Genomic DNA, 12,126 nt, shown 5'->3' with positions numbered 1-12,126 from the left:
GTGGTAGAGCACTTGCCTAGGAAGCGCAAGGCCCTGGGTTCGGTCCCCAGCTCCGAAAAAAAGAACCAAAAAAAAAAAAAAGAGTGGGTCCTGCTCTTCCAAAGGGCCCAGATTTCATTCCCAGCACCTACACCAGCAGCCCCACAACCACCTGTAATGCTAGGGACTCCAATGTCATCTTCTTAATGAACACATGCACAGACACATGCATGGACACCAGAACCCACCCACCCCCAGCCCCTCCCCCACGCAGTGAAATCCAGCATTTCTTGACTGTCAATCAACCATTTTTAATCCCTGGCCATTTCTGATATATGACTAGAGATGCTCACGTGGTTTTGCCTATGTAGGAGTTTCCAAGCCTAAGAAGTCTGAAACGTTTGCACTCCGCATGAGGTATGGATACTGGAGTTGTATAATGGAGCGGCTACAGGAGGGAGAGTCTGAGCAAAACAGATCATCGCTATCCAAAGGGACTGGCTTCCTCCATGGTCAGACAGCCATGTCCCCCTCCACAGACAGGGTTAACCAGAGCCACTGCGGAGTCAAGGGTGCAGACCTGACCAGCTAGATAGGAACTGATACATCCTCTTTCTCTCCCTGACCTGCCTGTCACCCAGCCCTAGCAGAGCCACTGCGACAGGGTGGAGCAACGGCACAGGGCAGGGAATCCTAGGACCAAACCCAGAGGAGGGATGGTAGACAAAATGGTGGACAAGGATCAAGGAGTGAGCCCAGGAGGGAGAGACGTGAGCAGACGGAAAGGCAAGCTGAATGAGAACACGTGCTGCTGGGACACCAGTCATTCCAAACTTCCATGCCCTCGGCAGGCCTGGCTGTATCCACGCCAGGGCAGAGGCAGGCAGGGCTCCTAAGACCTTCCAGCTCTGCAGAGGTGGACAAGGCTAAGGTTGAAAGGCAGGATCTGCCACTGTGTGGCCAGATCCCCAGTTTCTTTGAACCCTGGTTTCCTCAGCTATAACATGGGGTCTCATCACCTGCCCCACAAGATTAATCTGGAGATTAAACTGCACCAGAGGACACAGAGACGCTGAAAGTCACTAGTCGCTAGGGCTGATGGAGCCCTGGGAAGGCAGGGGAGGGTGTTCAGAGAGACCATGGAGCGCCAAGCCCTTGAAAGCCTGGTATGACCTCTCGTAGTTGTGAGTCTGACTGCATCATACCAGGCTGCCAGCTCTCATATTCATTTGTGCCTTGGTCCCCAAGGGCTTGCCTCTTCCCTGGGAGGCTGTGCTCAACCATGCTTGGAGAAGGCCTGTCCATCTCCTTGGTGCTGGCAGGAGGCACCCCATAAATCAATCACTAAATTCCAGGCAGATGCACACGTTGTTTTGGTTGGAAACCCTGATCCTCTCTGTGGCTGTGGTGCGACCCGACTCAGGTGATTCAGTGGGACAGAGGCCTGGAGCTGGTTCCACTAGAGGGTGACGATAATATTTTCTTTCCTGTCTTACCTTGGAGACAGGGTGGGAATTTTTCCAGCCTTCTATATGGGGCCAACGCAAATGCAGGTTTACTCAGTGAATATTTATAGACCCCAGGGATCTAGTAACATGGACTTCAGAGGTCCCCCCCGGGGGAGGGGGGCTCACAGTACACAGTACTCTCCCCAGAACCCCACTGGCCTCACAGCCAGACCATGGAGGAGGCAAGAGACTATATACATAGCAAAAGATTGTGACTTAGCTACCTTTGGCTCTGGGTTCAAATCTCAAGCCTGATACTTTACCAAACCTCAGCTGATGTTTCTGCAAACCCGGGGAAGAAACCAAAAATTTAGGAAGTCCTGATGTCAGATTTAAACTACTATCTATGAGATGTTCAGGACTCAGCACATTTTAATCATCTGGAAGATTACTGATATCAATGTAATGTTATGAGTGCTTAGAGAAGGGACACAGCTAACCGATGTCCCAAAGCAGTGAGAATTCAGGTGCCTTGAGAAGCAAGAGGTCAGAATTGAGATTGGGGCCAAGTATCAGCCCTCAGGCTTCCTGAAGATGACCCAGTAAGAATGAGGATGTCCAAGTATGGGGTAGGACAGAGCAGTGATGTCAGCGCTTTGGTAGTGCTAAAGGACCTCTAAGCCTGGGAGGCTGGTCCTCTACATCGGTTTGATGGATGCTCCTATCCTGCCCCTCCCTGGGTCTCAGGCTGCTTGGTTCGTTTCTTTCTTTCTCTCCTTCCCATTTCCCTCCTTTGCATTTTACTCTGCGGCTCAGGATGGCTTCAAACACATGACAACGCTTCCCTGAGAACTAGCTTCAAGGGCACCACACACAGCTTAGGTCTCTGCTTGTCATTACAGACCCAGGGGTGGGTGGCAGGCTTTCTGGGGTCCCCAGCTTTCTTCTGGACAGAGTCTAGATCTAAACTTGCTAGCACGTGAGTGTCTGGAATCCTACAGTGACACAGCCATTCACCAAGCATGTGCTCTGTATAAAAAACACTGAGCATTTGACTTAAACAGTCTCCTTACCCCTCCGCACGCCCCCAGAAGGTGTCCTGTCACTGTGCCATTGTGTAAAGAAGAGAATTAAGTAACACCGTTGTCAAGGTAGAACCAGGATTTGAAACCAGGCTGACGCTACCCTGCTGTCCCTCTCATACCTACGCATACACCCGCATCACATGCATGGTCCTGCCTGTGCTCAGGCAGCTCCCAGAGACTGAGCTCAGCTGACTAACGGCATGAGGAGAGGAGGCAAAGGCAGGGCAGAGGGGTGAGCTCAGCAGGGCTTCACTGAGAAGGCGAGAGGATGTGCTTGTGAATGCTGTCGCTTTGTCCTAGGTTCAAATCCCAAGCCTGACATTTCTGCTGAGTATCCACTGACACCTCTACACACGAGCTCTACCCCTTTGTCCTTAGAGGGGTCCCTAGATGCTAGTTTGTCTGCTGGCAGCCTCTAGGTAGCCAGTTACTTGGCTCTCCGCCCCAGCCCAAATGCCTACCCTCCCCAGCTGAACACTTGTGACTCTTAGGAAAGGTTTTTACCTTTGTGAGCCTGTCTGCTCATTTGTGACATGGAGCATGAACCCTCCACCTCAGAGTTGTCCAGAGGACACAGTGCCTGCTCCAGGAGCTCATGGGATATCAAGATACCATATGTTATACATGCTGTGGTAAGATGTGAAGAACATACATCTTGGGCTAGCCTCTGACCACCTTACACCATAACCTGGCTTGGGCTAGCCTCTGACCTTAGCTTTCTCATTCACTCTGCCAAAATGCCCTTCTCCACCCCTTTCCTTAGCAAACTCTTTCTCACCCATCAGAAGCCGATCCAATGGCCACCTGTCACAGCTTCTTCTGACTACTACAAATGGCCGGTACCTTCTCTGTTCCTATAGCACATGGTTCACCCTACAGCTATTGCCCTCTCCCTACAGACTCCGGGCTGCTTGGGGCTGATGTTAAGACAGTTTGCCTTGGGACCCTCAGAACCAGGTCTGGCTCAGAGCAGATGTTCAGGGGACATTCACAGCAACAATGGGTGACATAGGCGTGGATGGCCCTAAGGCCCTCTTTGTTCTCCAGGGCACCCTGCCATCCGCTTCCCTTCTCTTTCCTATGGCAGGGCATCTGCTCCAACACACATTCTGGGCGAGCCCAAGGCACAGAGAAGTGAAGCAGAGAGTGTCCGCATGGCTTCCCCACCAGCCACCGTTCCAGAGGAGGCAAGGCTCAGGCATGTACCGGGAGGGTGGGGTCTGTCACAGTCATATACCCACCTGCTCAGCCATCATTGTAGAGCCAGGCCAGGGTACCAAAGCTGACTGTTCAAAGAGATAAAAGGCCGGGAAACAAGAGAATACAAGGGAGGGATGGGAAAAGAGGAGAAGGAAAAAATAATTTTTGAAAAAAAAAGGGGTTCTTTTGGTGTTTGTTTTCAAAGCCACTGACGAAAACCAGATTTGAAGTTTGGGGTAAAAAGGGATTTGGGCCTTTCAAATTCCACTCTCCACTAATTGACTGCAGTTTCTCTTGAAAGAGCCCTCAGCTCTTCAGAACAATCAGCAGCCCAGCTGGGCCTCTGCAGCCAGCAGCAGCCTGGCTCCAGAGGGTCGCCCTTGCTATGTGAGTACCAAGTGACACAGGCCGTTGGACAGATGGAGGGACAGGCAGGGGTGAAGGACTCTCAAAAGGCACACTTGGAGCCACATGGGAAGGCCAGGTCAGGAGTCACATCTAGGCTGCCTGCCTGCCTCCCAGTGCTTGCTCTGTCCTTGGCTGCCTGCCCCTCACGGTGCTTGTGGCTTTCCAGGACAGTAGTGAGCCACGATGGATTCAACAGGAGGCTGTAGTGTAGGTTTTCTGTTAGCAACATACGAGGGTAGGTATGTTGCTCTTCCCACATTGTAGCATACTGACGGCATCTCCACCTCTCCTCCAGCCAAGTCAAAAGTACCCCCAGCTCAGGCCCTGCTAATCCTTCCTTACACAGTGTGCACCATTTTGTAACAGCTTTCTTTGTAGCAATTCAGAAGCAAACATTCCTGTTCCCTCTCCACATAGGGAGAAGCTTAGATCCAAAGGCCCTCAGCTCCCACAACCCAGTGCTGGGACAATCCAAGGACTTGTCATGGGCAGTTCAGACTGTCTCATGTCAACTCCCGACCCTCAGCCCAGGCAGCTGAGGAATGAGGCAAAGCCACTTGCCTACTCAGGGGTCCAGTCCTAGCTGTGAGTGGCCCTTCCCAGGCCCCACCCACCCACCATGTTAAAAAGTAGTCCTGGGAAAAGCTAGCTGTCCCTCCCCAAGTAGCCAATGCTATTTTTCTCAGCAGAGGCTGGCTCCTTCTCTTTTCAGTGCCCACACCTGGCCCCGGAGGTGGCCTCCACTGCTGCCCTGGAGTGTGCTCTCCCCGTTCCTGGCCCAGCCTCTCTTCCTTCTACCCTGTAGACAACGGCTCCTGTGCATGAGCTGCCTCAGTGAACGGATGGTTTTCTCAATGCAGAATCTCAGTGCCCGCTGGGAGAGCCCTGAGGTCCTGCAATGTTCAGACAGCAGGGGAGTTGGAGGTATAGGGAGGACCAGGGTGTCCAACTGGGTGATCCTTCTCTAGTTCTTGGGCTCCTCATTGAGAAGACAAGGTTGGACACTGTCTTTTCAGACATTTGTGGACAGGGTCTTCTGGCCCCTTGGGGATGGCGTTGTCATAGTGACCCTTGAAGATGAGGGCTGAGGTGATTATGAAGCCCCAGAGAGGCGGGGCCTTGGTAGCAGAGGGCTAACAGCATCCTTGGCACATCTTTTTGACACAGTGCTCTTCTTGAGCTTCTGGGAAGGAAGAGCTGGGTCTCAGAAGGTGCGAGGGAGTGACCAGTGTAAGCTCTGGATGAGGAACTGTCGCCAACCCCTCCCTCAACTCCTGCCCTGAGGAGGGCCCATATAGTGTGAGGCACATGGCCTGGGCTATCACTGGAAGCAGCTCCATCCCAGGACCTGCGCCTCCCATGCCATCTTTCCTGGGTGAATCCCTGTCAGGGTGTCTCGTCACTGCTATCCCAACCATCAGGCACTGCCGGGCACAGGGAGATAAAGACAGCTAGTCAGAGCCAGTGAGCCAGAGACCCTGTACTCACCTCAAGATCCCCCAAGCAGTACGGTGGCCTGCTTTTGTTCCCCATTACAGGACTGGTGGCCCCTGGCTCAACCGGCCGAAGGCAGTCATCAGCATGATCCTATTGCCACCATAATTACAAACACCAGCAGCACAGCTGCCCAGAGCTAAGCTGCCGTGCTTGGATGGAGGGTAGGTAGCACGGATGGCTGCACAGATCACCTCTCCAGTACCACTGAGGACCACCGGATGGAGCACAGCATACGGGTGTCTGTCACCATCACTGCCTCTCCTGTCACTTGCCCAGGCCCTTGTCGAGGCAAATCTACTGTGGGAACTGATAAATTCCCATCCACCCTTTCCCCATCCTGTGTAATTAACACCTCACCCAGGAAGGTCAAAAGCACGCCACAAAGGAACGCCCTCCTTCCTCCATATTGGACTTGCCTCTCCAACCTCTCATGAGCCGAGCACTATCCCCTCTCAGTGCTCATATGCCTGTTCCTCTGCCTGGCACACCATTCTGCAGCTTCCCCTCCTCTGAGTTCCTTGTCCCTCTTGGGTCAGCTCCCCCCGGAAACCCTCCCTGACTGTCTACCAGCCTGCCTGGTCTGCAGGTCTTGCCACCATCATTTTGGCACACCTGTGACTTACCCCACCCTGGAAACGCTCTGTTACCTGTGTTGGGCACAGGCCCCATCCCTAGCAGGCAGAGAAGGTGTAAAGAATGTTATCATTTAACAGCCACAGTGCTGCCAATCAGCGCTCACAGACACATCTGAATGTCCTGCCTTGCAGTCTCTGGGGACCAGACACATGAAACCACTATGTTCTACTGTGACCAAAAGCAGAGGGCTTCATATGGAAGGAATCAAGAAGGCCGAGGAACCGAGACTTCATTATCCCGGCCATAAACCTGATTTACACTCGGGTTTCTTCTTCCCAGTTCTGTGAAGTTTCAACCTTACCCCAGCAAGTCTTAGGGGCAAGCCTTCAGAATAACAGGAAACAGCCCATTAGAACTAGGGTAGGGCCTTGTCCCAAATGCCCTCGTAACCCTGGAGCTCTACCTTAAGTTAAGGCTGCAGGGGTACCAGCTGGGACAGGGTACTGGTTCAGACTCTGTCACACATAGGTGTATGGAGCTGACAAGTTAATTATGTCAAGGCCTCAGGCTCCTTGAGTCCATGACAACCACTGGGAAGAAGGAGATGACACATGGTGAGCTCCAGGGTCTGTCCACCCTCAGTGGCCAGATGAATGAGACATCGCACACACACACACACACACACACACACACACACACACACACACACACACACACACACACACATGAGCTAGTAGGACCTCAGATCTGTCCGTTGCCACATCACATATGAGGACCAAGAGGTTTGGGAAGGAAGGCTCAGCTGCTTCTAACTCAATGATCTGGGAGCCCAGCCTTGGGGTCCAGATGCTAGCCAGGAATTTCTGCACAATCCCAAGCTAGCTAGTGTTGAAAAGAAAGGACAAAGTCCAGGGGAGACACCCGGGATCCTCCTTAGGGCTAACTGACAAACAGAGAAAGGTGCCTTTACCAGATCCTGCTAGCCGCTGAGGGCAGCAGGCGCACGGAGGTAAACTCCAGCATTACCACATGCCCTGGGCTATCCTTTTTAATTTCTTATTTTTCTTTCAGCTAAGACTTCAGAGGAACTTGTGAGCCAGCAGCCAGGGGCACCTAGCCATTCTGACTCATTTTTTTTAGGCAACTTTGAGAAAATGTAGCATGTTCTGATACTGAATTGAAGATGCCCAGAAGCATTCCTCCCAGCCATCTTCCCCTTTTAAGCACATGTGACATTACTGTAAGCTAGGTAATGTGTAACTCTTTCCTTCTTGACCTATGTCATTACATTGAGCATGCTCAGAAACACACCTGCCCCTAAAGTGCTCTCGGGTATAAATGTGCATAGTAGATACTATGACTGAAACCCCACGTTCCCTTCCTGCAGAAAGAGGCTGCTTTGGAAACCGCCAGCCTGCTCTCTCTGATAAATGTCTCTCTATGCTCCCATTTCCTGGTTGTATGTGCTAGCTTTACATTCGCCAAGAGGATAACTGTTAGCTTACCTACCTCCTTTTCCCTCTATTGCTACCCCATTCATGGCTCCCTCCCATAGAGTACACACACACACACACACACACACACACACACACACACACACACACTCTCTCTCTCTCTCAGCCTCTGCCCAGATGCCACTGCCCACAGAGCCCATGATGACCCAGGAAGAATCGTCCCCTCACCATCACCATCCTCTCATCTGCTCTGTGCTTTGTGTCTGTTTCCAGACAAGTTCTCACCATGTAAGCCAGACTGAACTTAAGCTCACTGGGCCGGGCAGGCTAACCTCAAGCACACTCAATCTTTTGGCCTCAGAGTTAGAATTACAAGTGTGTGTCACCACACCCAACTATCCTGCCCGACGCTTGCTTCTCATCACCACTTATCACACAAGCAGGCACAATCTTGCTGAAGAAATTAGTAAATCAGCATTCTTAAGCTTTTGTTACATGCCAGAAGCTGCCATCGATGTCTGGGAGACGACACTAGATTGAACAGACAGAAATCCCTGCTCTCCTCAAACATCCTTCCAGCAGGGAAGCACTAAGAACAAGTAGTCAAACAGGTGAGGAAGAGGAGAGGGAGGCACATGATGACTCCAGGCCTTAGAGTCACACTCGGGCCACGGAAGACACAAGGCTCCTGCTCTAAGTGACACGGGCAGTTCGCAATAGCAAGTATAAACAGCAGAGGAACGACACGTCAGACCTGCGTAAAGTCACCTGAGGGCTAACAGAAACTGCCTGGCTTACTTGTTGGTCCATGGTTTGTCTCTCCCACAGGAACACGGAGTCCAGGTAACACACAGTTCATCGCAGAGCTGTTCTCGGGGCATAGAATAGGCTGCACTCAAGTAAGAGCTCCGTAAATGCCAGCGATTGACTGAGCAACAAAAGTCCCGGCCACAGTGGTTTCTTTCTGTGCCCGTGGCTTACACATCACACAAACACCAAGGTGTCCCCAGGCATGCTACCTGCCAGGAACCCGTAAGTACTACCCGTCTCCCATCCCTGCTCTCTTCCTACTGCATTGTGACCAAGTGACACATACCATATTTGTCCACCTTTCTGTCTCCACCCACCAGACAACAGGGTCCTACAAGACAGTGAACTAATATCCAGATGCATACAAGTCAGAGCTCCAAGTCCCAGGCTGGAGTGGAAGGACCGCACCATTCATGCTACAGTACCATGTTAAGCCGCTTCGAGGTGACCCTACAGAGTACTGCTGTCATCTCCACGGCTCTCAGAGGAGAAATCAGGGCTCAGAGAAACTAAGTAACCTCAACAAAGGGGTAATTGAACTGGGATTTACCTTGAGTCTACTTGGCTCCTTCTAAGTCATTTTCAATCAAAGCATTAATGAATGGGGCGAAGTGGACGCCAGGCGAGCATTGCAGGGAGGCTAGCACGTGCACAGGCTGTTGGGTGGGCCTTCTGGCTAGCACTTGTACAGCAAGGATGTGGGAGATCCTGCCAAACTTAGCCACTCTGGAAGCTTGGAGCACTGAGAAACACGGGTGAAAGTGCACTGTGTGTGGCCTTTTTTTTTTCTTTTTTTAACCTGTTCTATTTTATCCCCAGAACATTCTCCCCTCTGACCACATCTATTTTGCTCATTGTCCCTGTCTATGGTTGGTGACTTCTTATGTCTTGGGCACAGCATTCTACAAGGGACTTCCATGGGCTTACGTGCCATCTCCCGGACATCAGCACAGCTAGGTTCTCAAGGATGCTTGCTTGTTTACTGAGGGAAACCGCCTGGTAATTTAAGTGCTGATTAAAATAGATACGCCTGATAGTACCACAAGTAAGAGAACTTTGAGGGCAAGAGAACCTTCGGCACACTGTCCATCACTCTAGGCAGAAGCTAGGGTGCTCAGGCCCCTTAGGAAGAGTCAACTCTTCAGCCACCACCAGCAGCAGGTTATAAAAGAAGGGCTGGCAGACTACAGAAACCAGAAGACCTTGCAATGCCCCCCTCCCCCATAGAGACGGTTTCTAAGTCTTTACCTAGGGAACACACCCATGAAGCAGAAGACTCCCGCAGTCCTCAAGAACTGACAACAGTATAAAAGGATCCTCAAACCTCAAGCCTAAGTGCCCTAGAGACACACAGCAGTACCACATGACAGCACAGAGAGACAGGGACCACAACCCAAGTAAGAATCCATCAGCCAGAGTAGAGGACAGCCAAAGGGCTGTCCCACTGTGGTGAACATGAATGCTCAGAGTCACCTGCTACGTGCAGTGACACTGTGAGTGCCCCTTGCTCGAACGCTTCCTCACTCCATCCTTCTGCGACTGGGAGACAAAACGGTACCACCACTTTAGAAAACTAAAAAAACGAATCTGTAGTTCTAGGACGAATCCACTCAGGCCCGTGTTTCTCTAAAGTAGGGCAGCATGAATGGGGCTCACCGGGGCCACTGTAATAGTCCATGTGGTTTCAATATTCATCAGAGGACACACTGGTCTGCACACCCTCGAATGTGTGATTTATCTCCGCAAGAAGCATAATCTAAACAGAGAAATGGGAACAGAATTTAGTAAAACGATCACCTCCAAATAGAGGCAAGGAGACTGGATACAGGAGAGCTGGCAGTCAGGTGCGAGCTGTTAATGTCTGACGTCATGGTTTGAGGTAGTTCATTACGTTTCGATGGGAAGGGCGGGGTGGAGACACAGAGACAGACAATCGGGCACATTAATGAACCAAAGAAAACCAGGACACAAGCTGATAATGGTGCTCAAACTCTATGCATTCTCTATTAGAGACACAAATAAAAAGGCTGTGGACGTGGCTCAGTGATTTAAGACTGGTTGCTCTGCCAGAGAGCAGCACCCACATGCCGGCTCCCAGCTATCCGTAACTGCAGTCCCGGGGATCTGATACCCTCTTCTGACCTCTGTGAGCATGAGGCTCGCACATGGCATACATACATGCGGACAAAACGCTCACACACATAAAATAAATCTTTAAAATAAACCATACATACATAAAGGCCCACACACCCAGAAGAGATGAATGGACACAGAATGGCACCACCCACCCAACAGGGCCCTGAGACAACCAATCAGTATAACGTCCCATCAACACTAGGATAAAAATTATTTTCCTGATTGACCCAGCAGAGGAAGGGACAGGTGGACTAACAGAGGGGTGGAGCAAGCTGTGCCCTGACCCCAGAGCCAGGTCCCTTGCTGCCATTCCCTCCCTCCAAGGCTTATGCTCCATGGGCTAGCATGAGCTTGGCTACCAAGCCGCCATGAAGTCCCTGTAGCCACTCTCTCCTAGGCAGCAAGCACTGGATGTTGGGACGAATGAACTAACAATCTCCTTCTAACCCTGTGGTGTTTCTAAAATGTTACTCCATTTTTTTTCCCCTCATAGACTGAAAAGGCCAGCGTCTGTGTCATTTAACAGCTCGGCTCTGGGCTGGATCTGTCACCACGACAGTAAAAAATAAAAAATTAAAACAAAAAAAGAGTTAAGAGCATCGTGTGCTTATAATAAGTAGTTTGCACAAAATTCTTCATTCCACACAAGGGCAGCGCAATGCCTTTAATGTGTGTATTGTTTGTGGAGAGCCCATAACTGAGCTTGTTATTGGGCAGAATGTGGAAGTCGTTTTCTACTATTAAATAAGGAAAACAAGGTTCTCATTTTAAAATTAATTCAATGAAAACTATTAAGCAGTTGGCCGTGAACGCCTCAGTATTTTTTACCCAAACTGATACTAATAAGGTCCCCGCTCCCACCCCTGCCTAAGCAGAAACACAAAATTAACCACATAATTTCCAAGAACAATTGCTAGTTCCCTTCCTTAAATGAAATAGGAGGACTCTGCAGGCCCAGTGGATCTCAAGTTCCAAATCCCTGAACTGTCTCGGGGTGGGCCTGGGACAGGCTGGCTCCTGTGGACCAGTGGGCTGGGTGCTATCACCCAATCTGTTCAAAGTCAGTCAACAATTGGGGACAGTAGGCCCTGGGCTCCACCTGAGTACTAAGGCCTGGGGAGGACTCGGGGCAAACGAAGCAAGGGCACAGTGATCTTGGTTTCTGTGAGTCCATCCTAGCCCTGCAAACAGTGAGGCTGCCAAGTGCCTGGCCTTATCCGTGCCAGCTCTGTGCTGGGGATGGCAGATGAGAGCTGGGTGCTGTGTGCCCAGGACTGGGGACAAGTGGGCTTGAGTCTGAAGTAGGCTGGGGTCAAGTCCCCTTCTCCTTGCCTGAAAACGTATCCTCAACCACTAGGATGAGAGCAGCAATGACAACAGAGAGGACACTGGCAAGGCCTGCTCTAAAAGGCCCAAACCTTAACCTAGGCTGGATGGAGTATGTGTCTCAGTCCCCAGGCCCTGTGACCACAAATCCCCCTGACAAGGTCAGACTCATTTGAGTCCTCAGGGCCCAGCCAGACAAAGACGGAT

At 51.1% G+C, this 12,126-nt stretch overlaps 1 protein-coding gene and 1 long non-coding RNA gene across 8 annotated transcripts in view; one reads left to right on the top strand and one right to left on the bottom strand.

Annotated features, from left to right (window-relative positions):
- Positions 1-12,126, bottom strand: part of Glis1 (GLIS family zinc finger 1) — a 191,816-nt gene that overhangs the window by 106,641 nt on the left and 73,049 nt on the right. The window lies entirely within an intron of this gene.
- LOC120102948 (uncharacterized) lies at positions 3,055-9,181 on the top strand. 3 transcript variants are annotated; one of them, XR_015621037.1, is made up of 5 exons: positions 3,055-3,144; positions 3,298-3,351; positions 3,600-3,710; positions 8,476-8,679; positions 8,778-9,181. It is a non-coding gene; the product is annotated as an uncharacterized LOC120102948 (long non-coding RNA). The 3 variants fall into 3 exon arrangements; XR_015621036.1 differs by having other exon boundaries at positions 3,079-3,144; positions 3,298-3,469; XR_015621038.1 differs by lacking the exons at positions 3,055-3,144; positions 3,298-3,351; positions 3,600-3,710 and adding exons at positions 5,277-5,350; positions 5,659-5,778.

The sequence above is a fragment of the Rattus norvegicus genome, chromosome 5 (assembly GCF_021556685.1).
Source record: "Rattus norvegicus strain SHRSP/BbbUtx chromosome 5, alternate assembly SHRSP_T2T, whole genome shotgun sequence".
In the NCBI taxonomy this organism is placed as follows: domain Eukaryota; kingdom Metazoa; phylum Chordata; class Mammalia; order Rodentia; family Muridae; genus Rattus; species Rattus norvegicus.
This window is presented reverse-complemented; position numbering and strand designations above follow the sequence as displayed.